The 15,297-nt window shown below is 44.8% G+C and overlaps 1 protein-coding gene across 2 annotated transcripts in view; it reads left to right on the forward strand.

The window, feature by feature from the left end:
* The window catches only part of SPATA17 (spermatogenesis associated 17), a 262,006-nt gene that overhangs the window by 226,443 nt on the left and 20,266 nt on the right, over nucleotides 1-15,297 (forward strand). The window lies entirely within an intron of this gene.

The following is a 15,297-nucleotide window of genomic DNA, read 5'->3' on the forward strand; positions in this document are numbered from 1 at the left end:
TGAACTGTTTTATAGGAAACCTGCGACCGTTGGAGGCAGAAGTAGCCTCCCGAGTCCGGGTATGTACATGACAGTAATGACAGGTCCTAACACCACAGCGATAAGAGCCTATGGTGTTAAGCCAAGTGGGAATTCTCGACCCGGAATTATAGAGACTTGGGGATAGTGACTGGGCCAGGGTAGGGGCACGCCTACTGGCAAAACGAACCCCCTGTTGTAATACACAGCGTAAATCCTCATCACCCTCCAAAATTGGGAGGTATTTCCTCAGGATCGAGACGATCCTATTATACTCAGTGCTAAAGGTTGTCACAAATGTAGGTTTGGAATTGGTACTGTTACCCCTATTAGTACCCTTCAGGAGTTGTTCTCTATCCCTGGAGTTGGCCCGCAATTTGCCCCTCCTAATCATCCAATCCGGATATCCCCTCTCTCGCAGCCTCATTTCAACTTTATCAAACTCCTCTTTGAGCCATGTATCCTCGAGCAGTTACGTCGGGCTCTAATGAACTCCCCTACGGGGACCCCGCGAATAGTATGCCCCGGATGGCAGCTCGTGGCTCGAAGGGTGGTATTCCCACTACAGGGTTTCCGATACGTTTTAGTATGTACTTTCCCTCTAATTGGGTCACCCACCAGAGTGACATCCAGATAATCAATAAAAGTGGCATGCCAATTGGACGTGAACTGTAAGTTGAAAGTATTAGCATTAAGATAACTCAAAAATGCAGGAATGTCTGTAGGTAACCCTCTCCAAACAAGGAGAAGGTCGTCGATGTACCTCCCGTACCACGCAACACTCCCCAAAAGGGGGTTCCCGCCTCCAAAGATGCAGCGCTCCTCCCACCACCCCATATAGAGGTTGGCTAGGGACGGAGAGAATTTAGCCCCCATGGAGGCACCTCTGGAGGTAGAAGCCACCATCGAACATAAAATAGTTGCGGGCCAGGAGGTACTCGACGGCCAGACAGATGAAAGTCCGAAGATCTTCAGGGTAGGCAGAATATTTAGTAAGATGGTATCTAATGGCCTCCACAGCGGGGCCATGGGGTATAGAAGAATAGAGGGCCTTAACGTCAATGGTGATCCACGTGTAATGCTCCTTCCAGGCAAAGCCCCCCATACTTGAGAGGAGATGCTTGGTATCCCTGATAAAACCCGGGAGACGTCTCACCAAAGGCTGAAGCAGGGAGTCTACCCACTCACTCAGGCGCTCCCCCAGGGACCCAATGCCAGCCACAATGGGCCTGCCCTCTGGGGGAACGCCCGGTTTGTGGATCTTAGGGAGATGGTGAAAAATTGGGGTGATCGGATGGGCCACACCCAAATAGTCCACCATTTTCTGGTCCAAAACACCTAAACTGTGGCCAAAGGATAATAGATGCATGAGCTCCTTCTGAAAGGACAAACTGGGATCCCCTCTTAGTTTCTGATATACAGCAGGATCACCCAGTTGTCTCAATGCTTCAGTTCTATAACTGTCGTTGTCGAGAACGACAACAGCCCCCCCCTTATCAGCGCTACGTATGACAATGTTAGAGTTACTCTTAAGCTCAAAGAGGGCCTGTCGCTCCCGACGCGACAGATTAGAATCACCCATTTCCCGACTACTCTCCAATTCAATTAAATCCCTCTCCACCAGTTCCTGGAACGTCTCAACATGGTTGGTTCTACTAGTTAAGGGATAGAAATCTGGGTTACGAGTCTGGATTGGCTTAACATCATCAAGGGAGATTATTCCGGTACTTTCAGACGCCAGATGATCCAAAGCCCATCTAGCGCTGGTTTCCTCAAAATCCCCAATATCAGTACAGATAATGTAGACAGCTCCAGCGGGGGAGAGACACAGCTACACATACCGCTCTGGCAGACGCAGGGGCGTAACAATGCGCTATGGATGCAGCCACTGGGGAGCCATGGGGAGAGAAGCCTGGGGGGGGGGGGGGTGGAGTCCATGGCTCTTAGGCACGACCAGGGCTGTTTTTAGGGGCAGGAGAGGGCGCATCACAAGAGGGGAGCAGTTGGCACACACAGCAGTGTGCGGGGATTCCCCACCTCACCTCAGGCTCCCCCTTCAGCACTCCTCCCTCCAGAAATTACCGTAGTGGCTGGGCAGGGAAAGCGGACTCACCTCTTGCGTTCCATGCGACGGACCTTTGGTCTGCTCTGCCATGCCTCACTCTACTTCCTGAGCATCAGGAAGTAGCTTGAGGTCTGGCAGAGAAGACCAAAGCTCCGTTGCATGGAACGCAAGAGGTGAGTCCGCTTTCCCTGCCCAGCCACTACTGTAATTTCTCGAGGGGGGGGGGGGTAGCGCTGAAGGGGTGCGGGCTGCTCTGGCCCATGTGCCTCCGCATTACGCTCTCATGGCTGGGAACATTATGCCCAAGCACAGTTACAGTGTTAAACTGTACAGAACGTTCCCCCGCTCCTGGAGCACGATTGCGGGGAGTGCCCTGCTGGGACCGCGCATGTGCAGTCAAGTCACTGAAAGGACAGGGAGGACAGTGCGGTAACTTATGGACTACATGGGACTGTAGAAAGCCCAAGGTAAGTATAGTCTCCTCCCATTCATCTCAGGTACACTTTATAGGTTTTACAAAAGCCGACTATGTAATAAGCCGACTATTATGTAATAATAAGAAAATCAAAACAATAAAAAAGGAAGGGGGGGGGAGGGGAGACCGCGGCACTTCACGGAGAAAAGCAATTACTGAAACGGCATTAAAAATGCCAGGCGTTCGGCACAGGCGATTCTGGATCAGTTTAAAAAAGTGATTGATGAAGGGATAATGCGAGCTGAAGGAAGACTTTCTCGGCAAGCTGCGACCAGTCCCCACACTTCATTAGCTGCCATAATTAGGCCGGTGTTTCAATTTGTCAGGACCGGTAGGGACAATTTTACTGTTAGAGGCAAACATAAAAAAAACAGGGTCCCTTCGTCTTCACAAGGGGCTGATGGGAGATTTTTTTTCTCTCTCTCCCTTTCTCTACGTTAACGAAAAGATTAATTGCAGCTGATGGAAGGTTGCTCTGTGATTGTCACTCTGTCCATGTGCATTACGCGTTGTATTAAGAGAGAGACAGCCCGGCGCTGCGGCGCTCAATCAACGAGCGAGGCGGCAGCAAGGTGGGGTGTGGAGGGATCTGATTAATATTCAGATGCCGGGGTTCCGACGTTTGATGGGGTGAGTGACTGGGGTCCTCCCTCTCTTTCTGATCACAGAGTGATTTGCTTAGCTTAGCGGCGTTGTAATAACAAAATGCTGCCGGGGCAGGTCGCGTACTGTAAACGCCGCGCCATCCTGCTTGATGGGCGAGGTGTCAATCAAACAGGCTTCTCTCCGGTAACAGAGAGATGGAGAAAGAGGAGTCGGGGGGTTGGGGAGGCTTGAGGTTTAGATCCCAATGAGGAATATAAGCATCTGAGATAATTTTTCATGGGGGGGAGGGTTTGCAGACTGCAGCTTGTTTTAAAGAAAACCTGAACTGAAAATTAAAAGTCAAAATAAGCATATTCAAGTCATACTTACCTCCTGTGCAGTCTACTCTTCAATCACTTTCTCCTTTCCCGCGTCCTGTTTGTCCACTGTGATCAATGGGATTCTCCGTCCTCCATTTTGAAAATGGCCATTACCCCATAACAGCTTTCTGGTCAGCACACTGTTAAACTGTAACATCGCCCACTTGAGCCATAGGGAAACATAGACATTACCGGGCACATCAGTTGTCCACTCAGCTATAACTGACAGCAACTGATATATAACTGACAGCAACTGATATATTTCAGTTCTGACAAAATGTTGTCAGAACTGGAAGGGATCATCGTGAGAAGAAAATGGTGAGCTTCTGAGAGGAACTGATGGCAAGGGAACTATGTAATGTTCATTTGAAGTTACCTCATGTGTGTATTTTAAATAATTGTACTTAGTACAGGTTCTCTTTAACATATAAGCGCTGGATCCCTCTAGGAATCGCTGCAGCGCTGTGTGCAGCTATTCCTAGGCCGATTGCGGTCGCATTCCCTTTTGAAGTAAACTGTACAGGGCTTCCAATTAGCGATTCATTTTTTTTTTATTATTTTTTTTTTTATGAACTTTATTATTCTCACCAGGTGTCCGGACGTCCGGCTTCCCTCTGTAGCCCCGCCCCATCAAGGAGCAGGTCTTAGGTGATTCTATAGGACCAATCAGAGAAGCGCCTGTGACCTCTTCTGCTAGAGGGAGGGGCTACAGATGAAAGCTGGACGTTGGCCCCAAACCGTTACAAAATTTATTTTCAATGCGATATTGCAGCGCTACTATGCACAGCGCTCAAAATGCTGCATGTCCTGCTGCGATTGCGATTAACCGTTATTGCAATCGCACTGGTGGGTTCCACCCATTTAGATACATTGGCGATTGTCAGCGATCCAAAAACACTGCCAAAAGTGGGTCCCAGCCCTATCTGTATTTACCAGGTACCGTTATTTAAAGAGAAACTAGTGAAAATAACATGATTGCTAAAATTACTTTTTTTTGACTCAGTGTTTGCCCATTGTTAAATCTAATCCTCTCTCTGATTTACATTCAGAAATTTATCACTGGTGGTGACATCTTTAGTCCTGCCAGGTGATCTCTGCTGAATGTTCGTTACTGAGAGTTCTATGCACAGAGAGAGATATTGCTTGCTTGGCAGTTGGAAAAAGTTGGTTCACGCTGGGAATTGCTAAACGCAATCGCCAAATGCAAACACAATCGCTAAGCGATTTTGTGATTTTTTTTCTATCGATTTTCTAGCGCTTTCGAGGCGATTTTGTAGAAAAAAAACAAAAAAAAGATTTTTGAGCGATTTCAGAGTGTAGCGGTTAGCCAGTGATTGGTTGGTAGTAGTTTTTATTTGAAAAATGATGCGAAAAGCGCTCAAAAATTGATGCACTACAAAAATAAAAAGCGATTTTGAAGCGATTATATACTTATAATGGAAGCGCTATCGCTTTAAAAACGCTGCACGCACCGCATTTGTGATTTCTAAAATCGCAAATCTCTTAAATGAGAGCAGCTCCATTGAAATACATTGCTGTAGCTCTTTTCCAGCGATTTGCCTGATCGCCAGCGATCCGAAACGCTGCCAAAATCGCCAGGAAAGCGCCCAGTGTTAGCTGGCCCTTATTTCCCACAATGCAAGGAGGTTCACAGACAGCAAATTGTCAGGGCCATGGCTGATATTGTGGTAAAGCCCCTTCCACAGTGTGCCTTTTAGAGACAAAAGGTGGCCATACACTAATAGATGGCCACCAGATCGACCAACAGATGGATTCCTCTCTGAGCTGATGCAGGCTCCCTCCCCAGTAGCAATACCATATAATAACAATAACAATAGCGACACGCACACGACTGGCCAACGATCGAGCATCATTTTCCACCAGGACCGATCGACTGAATCGAAGGATGTCGGGTGGCAATCGGTCAGTGTTTGTGTTAACAAATCTGCTGTGTATCGGCAGGAATTCAGCTCAGTATATGGGTTACTAAAGACTATTTCAGCCAGCGGAGGGGTGACCTGGAGTATCTGTCTGTGATTGGTTGAGTTTGGTCTGGGTGTGGCCCTCAGTCTAGTTTATAAGCATGTCCTGGAATTAGCAAAGTTCCTAGATAAATTACATAATGCTGAATTTATGTGTATTCACAAATGAAATATTTGATAAACATGCCACTACCGTACCTACTACCATACCCGATTATAAGCTGACCTGAGTATAGGCCGAACCCCCCCCCCCCCCAACACACCACCACACACAATTTTGCCTTTGAAAAAAAGGGTAAAAATTAATGGCCCGAGTAAAATCTGAAGGTAGGAAGTGCAGCACCTACTGAGGACCTCCTTGGGCTCTGTGTCCATGACCTATACAGGGTCTGAATGCATGTACAGTATATACACACTCAGAATGTATACACACATATATGTGGATGAATAGAACTCCAATGGGTCTCATAGGCTCGGCCCTGCTCACCACTACTCTCAATAATGGCAGGGAGGGAGAGCATAACATCCAATTTCACAGGATTTAGTGATTATATGAAATACTAACCAAAGGATTATCCACAGCCTTATTGCAGTGCTGATTTATCAATATGAATGTAGCCCCCCCCCACACACACACACACACACACACACATCAGTACAACTCACATTCTGATGGTTTCCTTAAAGGGGTTCTGTGGGGGTGTTGAAAATAAAAACACATTTACCTGGGGCTTCTATCAGCCTCCTGTAGCAGTAATGTCCCACGCCGTCCTCCTCCGATCCTCCGTTCCCTGCCGCCGGCACCGGGCAATTATTCATCTAACAAGACGAATAATGTGCGCTCCCGCTCACGTCATCGGAAGCTTACTGCGCAGTACAAAGTGTTCTTGTACTGCGCCTGCGCAGTAAGCTTCTGATGACGCGTACGGTCGCAGTTGGATGGCATGTCGCACTAGACCGGGACCGGCGACGGGGAACAGAGCATCAGGGGAGGACGGCGTGGGACATTACTGCTACAGGGGGCTGATAGAAGCCCCAGGTAAGTGTCTGTTTTTATTTTCAACCCCCCCCCCCCCCCCCCCCACACACACACACACACAAAAAACCCCTTTAAGGAAACCATCAGAATGTGAGATGTACCGATAAGCCTATGAGCTAATGAGATCGACTGATTGGGCCCATCACCTCCTCTGTTCTCATATGATACGATCTGAATAATTTGATCAAAAATACAAATGTTCATTGGGCACCTCTGGGGTTAAAAATTCTATTTTCTATTGTCTATTACCTGTATTGTTCTGTCACCCCTGTTATCATTGTCTGTAACCTTATTTATTGTACAGCGCTGCGTAATATGTTGACGCTATATAAATCTAATAAATAATAATAATAATAATAATAATAATGAAAAGTCAAACAAAATATCAGACAGGGCTATCTAACTGGACCTCATGATTTGACGAAAGCTTTAAACAAGAGGTACCAAAAATAGGATAAAGACGTTTATAATCTATTTAAAAGGAGGGGGGGGGGGGGGTAATGGTAGACTTACCTCCCCAGTAAGAAAACACAGACTGAGTTGATATACGGTAAATTCAACAATAATACAATTTATTCAATTACTCCACGGTTTAACACGTTTCACAGGTTCAATCCCGCTTCATCAGGCAGTAAAGGGAACAGAAACTAGTAAAGGTCTGGATATACGCTAAGTGCCTCTGTGACATGGATCTCATGATTGGCTGGATAGTACACATACTTTGGTAGGTAAAACACAGCGTGGTTTGCAAATTTACGCCAAAGTCATTTCCGCATCGAAAATGCTACTTTCGATTTAGAGAAAATATTTGCGAAAATACATTGTATTTCCGCAATATGGTAAGAGAAAATTAATAAATAAAATGAATACCGCAAAAATTTGCAAAAAGCACGAAAATCATTTATTTTAGTGCGAAAATTTAGGAAAAATATGAAAAATCGCAAATTTATTACAAATAGATTTGAATCTGTATTTTCGCATGAAAAACAAATTGAACATTATTTTTGCGAAAAGAATATCGGCTTTTTCAATCATCACCTGGTAAAACAGTTCGAACAAACGTATTTCAGCCGTGTCTCTAGCGCCTTTCCTAGAAAATTAAGATTACGTTTGATGACATAAAGCGCAGCTTTAAAAAAAAAGGAGGGGTTTAGTGAAAATATATAGTATAGGATGGAAATGGACTCTTACTTCTGCCAGGAGTCATTTCAAGAAAATGTTATTACCTCTATCAGCTGATCAGCTTCTAGGGAGCTAATAAAAGGAGGCGAGAGAGAAACGTGATATACGGCTTTTAATCCAGTAAAAGGTAGTTGTAAAGTAAATTCATTTGTATGTTTATGAATCACGATCCCTTCGGACTGGATGTGTGTTGAAGCCTCATGACTAGCGGTCTGGATGGCGTAAATCGGAACACGACATACGCAAATAAATGTGATGGCTTATGCTACGTACACACATGCGATAACGATCGTTCGCTAGGAACGATAATTGAAAGACGAACGATACGGCAACGATAGGAATGCAACGATGGGATGCAGCGATCATCATACACATTTTAACAATCGTTCTCGCAGAAAAGAACGATCAGAAGGAAATGTTGCGTACATATTTATATAAAATAAAAAAAAAAACACTGACATGGAGTTATAATAGATACAAATATACGATTGTTAACTTGAACACAAAGTTTAATTGAAATGAGCAATGTAACAATCTTTACGGCCGCGGTACAAAGGAAGTACTGAAGCTGGGCAGAATTCAACGCAGGCGCATTGGCCCTTGTAACAATCGTTCTCGGCCGATGTCTGTACACACTATAGTTTTGTAACGATTGTCGGTAGATACGATCCGTCAGGTTGGATATTTCCATCTTCCCAATGTCGTTCTTTTGTCTTTCGTGCTAATGATCGTTGGGTAAAGTTTTTTTCCCCGATTGTCGGCGGAACGATCGTTAATTAGCTGTTTCAAACGACAATAGTCGCCAGTGTGTACGTAGCATTAGACGTGTGGATCCTCGCCTTCCTCATCAGCCACCCCCACCCCCCAAAAAAATCAGATCGGCATAATTGTAAAAAAGGTGTGTCCCTGTCAAGAACCTTGCTTGGTCCATAAATCAAATAATTGGCTCAAAACATACTTTAAATAATGTGACAGGACATTATTTACTTTGTAAATAGGGATGATCAATGAGATGCAAATTTTTTCTGAAATTATGCAAATTTGAATGCAAATATATGCAGTTTGAAAACGGACCAATCAATTTAAACCCAGGTTTAAATTGATTGGTCCATTTTTAAGCTGCATATATTTGCATAAAAATGTACATAAATTTGCATGAACTCAGAACAATTTGCATATCTGTGATCATCCCTCTTTGCAAAGTAGCAGAGATACAGTAGTAAGCATGGCATGGTTCCACTGCTACTTCTTTCTCATAACTGAGTTTAGTTTCCTGGTAATATGCATGGATAAGACGTAGGGATGGTCGGATATATTGATAGGTGAACAAAGGCGCCAGAAGGATAAAAGTACATAAAAAATTTTTAAAAATTGCTGGGAGGAAGTGGTGGACTCGCCTCCATTAAAGCAGACACCAAGGACTGTAAATATATAGATATACACATTTATTGAAAATACCCCAAAGATGCAACGCGTTTCGCGGGCACAGCCCACTTCTTCGGGCAATAAGCATGGGATAAACAACAGCAATTCAGTTATAGCAAGCAGAGCACCTCTCTTCACAGAGTGAATTGCTGTTGTTTATCCCATGCTTATTGCCTGAAGAAGTGGGCTGTGCCCGCGAAACGCGTTGCATCTTTGGGGTATTTTCAATAAATGTGTATATCTATATATTTACAGTCCTTGGTGTCTGCTTTAACGGAGGCGAGTCCACCACTTCCTCCCAGCAATTTTTAAAAAAAATTTATGTACTTTTATCCTTCTGGCGCCTCTGTTCACCTACCAATATATTTGAGTCCACCCCAGGTGGAGGGGTGATCTACCCCCTTTCTTCCTATCTACAGAGAGCGACTTCTTAATCCTGAGTGAGGACAGGTCTAATCTCCTCACCTGCCTAATGAGTGGTTACCTAGGTGGTAACCCGTGTTTGTGAGTATTACCATCTCACTGTTTCATTTATCCAATCAATTTTGACATACTACACTATATTGGGCTCTCGATTTCTCTTTAACTTTTGTAGGGATGGTCGGAAATGCCAATTTTCGCTTCCGTGGAAATTCCGCTTCCCACCAATGCCGATCACCGCTATCCACCGTCCACGTATTTCCACATTCGGATGCAGATTAGAGTTGGGCCGAACGGTTCGCCTGCGAACGGTTCCATGCGAACTTCCGTGGTTCGCGTTCGCGTCCCGCAGGCGAAGTATTGCGGAAGTTCGGTTCGCCCCATAATGCACCATGAGGGTCAACTTTGACCCTCTACATCACAGTCAGCAGGCCCAGTGTAGCCAATTAGGCTACACTAGCCCCTGGAGCCACTCCCCCCCTTATAAAAGGCAGGCAGCGGCGGCCATTACGCTCACTCGTGTGCCTGCATTAGTGAGAGTAGGGCAAGCTGCTGCAGACTGTCTCTCATAGGAAAAGATTAGTTAGGCTTAGCTTGTTCCTGGCTGCATACCTGTTCTGTTCAGTGAACCTGCCACTGCATACCTGTTCTGTGAACCCACCACTGCATACCTGTTCAGTGAACCCACCACTGCATACCTGTACTGTGAACCCACCACTGCATACCTGTTCAGTGAACCCACCACTGCATACCTGTTCAGTGAACCTACCACTGCATACCTGTTCAGTGAACCCACCACTGCATACCTGTTCAGTGAACCTGCCACTGCATACCTGTACTGTTCTGTGAACCCGCCACTGCATACCTGTTCTGTTCAGTGAACCCGCCACTGTATTCCTGTTCAGTGAACCTGCCACTGCATACCTGTTCTGTGAACCCGCCACTGTATACCTGTTCTGTTCAGTGAACCCGCCACTGTATACCTGTTCAGTGAACCTGCCACTGCATACCTGTTCTGTGAACCCAGTGTGAAGCAGTACCTTAATTACACTACCTGATTGATGTATACACATGCAAGATGTTTTAAAGCACTTTAGGCCTGTCATTTAGCATTCAGTGTGATTTCTACCCTTAAAACGCTGCTTTGCGTCAAATCCAGATTTTTCCCGGGGACTTTTGGCGTGTATCGCACTCCGCCACGCCCCCCTCAAGGTGTTAGACCCCTTGAAACATCTTTTCCATCACTTTTGTGGCCAGCATAATTTTTTTTTTTTCAAAGTTCACATCCCCATTGAAGTCTATTGCGGTTTGCGAACTTTAACGCGAACCGAACCTTCCGCGGAAGTTCGCGAACCCGGTTTGTGAACCTAAAATCGGAGGTTCGGCCCAACTCTAATGCAGATTTTCCTCATTGTGTATTCTCTGATTGACTTATTCATAGTAACTACACATAGCAACTTCTTCTGAAGTTCTGATTGGCTTCAAATTACTGAATATCGGTAAGCGGAGTTCCGCAAAAAAACGCATTATCTGATTGGCTGATTCATTCCGACTTTCTGAGTCTTCTTATTGGCTTAAAATTACCGAATCCGGATTTTCAGGTTACATTGTTGCCTAAAATCCGCATTCTCTGATCGGCTTATTCATTCTGAGTCTTCTGATTGGATTAAAATTACTGCATATCGGTAAGCGGAATTTCCACGTACATTTTAGAATTTCCATGAAAATCCGCATTCTGCGTTTTGTTGCGGAAATACAGGTTTCCTATAGGAAATGCGGATAGTGCATTTCCACAGAATCCAAATGAGAATCCTTGGATGAGAGTGATCAATCTGCTGGAGATCTCGGAGCTGTGAAGAGAACAGTGAGAATTCGCTGCCTGTTATGGAGATGTCAGAGCTGTGAAGAGAACAGTAAGAATTCACTGCCTGTTAGCTTAAAGTGGACCTGAACTCAGAACTTCCTCTCTGCTATAGTCAAAATTGCATAACTGCTTCCATAGATAAGCCATACTATTTTAAGTTTGAATTACGAATCCTTAAAAACAAAAAAGTGCCTAAAAGAGTTAATAGATTTACTTTTATTGTCTCATGGGAGGTCGACAAGTGTCCTGAAATGAGGTCCGCAGGCTGCCCAGAGCTGAGATATTGTTGCTCTATCCCAGATTGCAGACGATAAGGCTCATTTATCGGAGGGAAATTCTGTATGTAAGCTATCTTGCTATATGCTATAGTGCAATCCGTTTTAAAGCTCATGTAAAGCCTATATTTATAAAATGCATAGGAGAGCAAGTGATTACTAGTTCAGAACTGCTCTGTGTTGCTCACACTTTAAGTAATGTTGTGGCTACGTATGTGGCCTTCTCCCCTCCCAAGCGCTTGGTAATGACTTTGGAACTAGGACCCTTCTCTAGGCCTAGTGTGTGCTAGTTACCATTGACAGGCCCTGCGTGCGCATTTTTTACATTAAGTTCACTGGCCGTCATTTTTAGCGGTCAATAGCAAAGCCCCCTTATGAGCTTGAATCACTACATTTGCTGGATATGTTAAGGAGGAGAATGGGAACAAGAGGAAAGACATTTTCAAAAAGACCTTATAGTTTTTGAGAAAATCGATTTTCAAGTTCTTGCTTTGAGTGTGGAAAATGTTTCAAGGGTTGCCAAATTTAGCGGTTAATAGGAAAGCCCCTGAACGTTCTAGGGTGTGATAGGTGTTGGGGGTGAGGAGGACAGCGGGAGCCCGCGGTGGAGACTCTACACAGGACAGGGCTCTCAGCTATACAGTATAGCTGAGAGCTGCAGCGGGAAGTGTCATTTGTGGTGGGGGCCGGTGGAGATCTTCAATCAAGTTCATTAGAGGATATTGGCATGGGAACATTTTTTTAAAGGTACAGGTAAGCATTTATGGGTAATTAAGTGTATTAAAGGACTTTTTTCATTGTTGTGTTTTTAATTTATTTAACCCATTGTGGAAATGGGTAACTCCTTTCTCCTGGGGAGGGGGCTGGCATCTGGGGGTCCCCTTCTTAAAGGCGGCCTTAAAATACACGTGGCCTGGAGCGAGTGTCATATGCAGGGCTTAGAGCCATTTGCATAGGCCATATACCGTACAACCACGCTCAGGGGCTTGTTCGCCTCGAATGCAGTACGCCTTATTATTGTTTAAAAACAATTAGTTTGTTAAAGGCCACTAAGCCAACCAATATTAGAACAATTACAATACGTAATGTACTCAAGCGGCCAATGGTACTAGGCTTCTCCTGGTCGGGTGGGTTGGCAGTATTGTGCAGGCGCTGACTCGGGCAGTGCACATCCTTGATCGCTTTTAAATCGTTCCTTGAGCGATCGTAAATCGTGACATCATGAGCAGAGCGCTTCCGGCCGCGGGCATGCAATCAAGGATACGCACCGCCAGGTTAGCCTCTGAGCCGACCAGGAAGACCCTCAGTCAGCCTGAGGCCTGAGGGGAGCTTTTAGGTGCGTGGCAGGCATGAACGTACTCATAGCTTAGGGCCCCCTTCGGGTGCAGGGCCTGGGGCAATTTCCTTAATGGCCCCCCCAATGGCTGCCTCTGCTCCGAGAAGCACGCTGGCATAATTGGAAACGGGGGCCTTACACATTTTAACAGTTCCAAGTAAACAAGTGAACAGTAACCTCACAAGACAGATGAGCTGGCAAAACTTATTCCTAAATGCTGTTTGCCCAGAATAAATGTCACCCGTTGCACTTAAAGCAGTTTGCGGCACTTGCGATACTGCCTTTGTTACCAGCGGCTAATTAACATGATCTATACTCAGAATAAATTCATAGGTCATTAATGTAAATGTAAATTGTAAGGTCACAGAGAATTACACGCTCGACGTTTAGAAAATTCAGGTTGGCCACTCAATGATAGTAAATTATGACATGCTTAAAGAATTCATTCGTGGTGAGCCCAGACTCTGCTGTTTGTATTAGCAATATTCCCTGGCATGCCACTAATTTCATTGTTAGATTGTGGCTGGGGAAGAAATGAGCAACTCCTGTGGTTGGAGAACTCAGCAGTCTAAGTCCAGAGAATAGCAGCACGTTCTCTCGTTGTTGTTTCCTCTTTTGGAAAAGAGGTCTGTAAGCCTCTACAGGCGACTATGGAGAACGTTAAAATAATAGGACCACCTGTGTGTTGCTTCTTCTGCTCTGCATGTGCATGAAATAGAGGTGCGAGGATAAATAGACACCAGGTGAAGCCGATATAAGTATAAACAAAAAATACCATTGTGAATTGGGCTCCAAATGAAAATGAAAAAATATTTACAGTGGTAATGATAAATGTTATCAATATTTTACTACAACTAAACCTAACCCTACTGTCAGACAGAACCTGCCAATGCCTAACCCTAAAACCTCAGTTCCTGAGGCCTAACCCTAAGACCCCTCCTTCTGATGCCTAACCCTAAAACTCCCCTTCCTGACACCAGACTTTGAAACACCCCTTCATGATGTCTAACCCTAAGACCCCCCCCCCCTTCTCATGCCTAACCCTAAAACCCACTTCCTAATGCCTAACCGTAAAACCCGTTTCCTGATGCCTAACCCTAAAACCCACTTCCTAATGCCTAACCCTAAAACCCCCCTTCCTGATGCCTAACCCTAAAACCCACTTCCTGATGCCTAACCCTAAAACCCCCCTTCCTGATGCCTAACCCTAAAACCCACTTCCTGATGCCTAACCCTAAAACCACTCTTCCTGATGCCTAACCCTAACCCCGCCCCCTTCCTTCCTGGCACCTAAAAAGCAATTACCAATGACTTTTTAAGCATTTTTATAAAAGTGCTGGTGAATTGAGAGCATTTGCATGTGCACATGAAAAGGTGGCACTGTGGGGGTGAAACTTGTAGGGCTTTATTGGTACTTACTTATAGGATGAGTAGAGATGCTTAAAAAGTCAAAAGGGGATAGACTACCTCCTGACACTGTTATCAAGAGTGGTCCTTGGCATATTATTCTCTTTGGTATAGCTCTGAAACTGAAAAATGGTTTGTTGAGACATATTTTCATTGAAGAGAACATCTTATTTATTTTCATATAACCTTAATTTATATAATACAAGTCAACTTCAGGCTTACCTAAAAATAAAAATAAGAACATTTTACGGGAAGTGGGGGGCACCTTGCAGCAGTCAGTGGACTTTTACTCAACTATGTGGATGACTGAAAAGAAAGGGAAGACACCTGTACACATACTACGCTGTCACCCAACATGATCACAATTGACTCTTTCAGGCAACAGAAATCTATTGTGCATAGCGTAACCAAAAAACACTGGTGGAGGCGCCCTTAATGATATGATACTGCTAGATGATGATGACGAAGCTTAATTTCTTACCTTCTCAGAAGGACAAACCATTATTTAATGGAAAAAGTCATGTTTATTTTTGCAACGCGTTTCATGAGTCTTGGCCCGCTGCCTCAGATCAATGCAAGTACCTGTAGAACTTTTGGTCACAAACATGAGCGCCTAAAAAAACTACTATCCACAACGACGAGTGCGTAGCTTAAGACTGGCTCTAATTCAGCCCGTCCCTTTCTGCTCATTTTTCCAGTCGGCATTCAGAATCGCCTTAAGTGGCTGCCATATTTCTCTCTGTACGGCGTTACAAAGCGCTACGGCTTTGATCCATTTAAACCATCAGCTTGTACAACATGAACTATTGAACACGGGACCAGGGAGCAGAATTATAAATTTTTG

The sequence above is a fragment of the Hyperolius riggenbachi genome, chromosome 4 (assembly GCF_040937935.1).
Source record: "Hyperolius riggenbachi isolate aHypRig1 chromosome 4, aHypRig1.pri, whole genome shotgun sequence".
NCBI classification, from domain to species: domain Eukaryota; kingdom Metazoa; phylum Chordata; class Amphibia; order Anura; family Hyperoliidae; genus Hyperolius; species Hyperolius riggenbachi.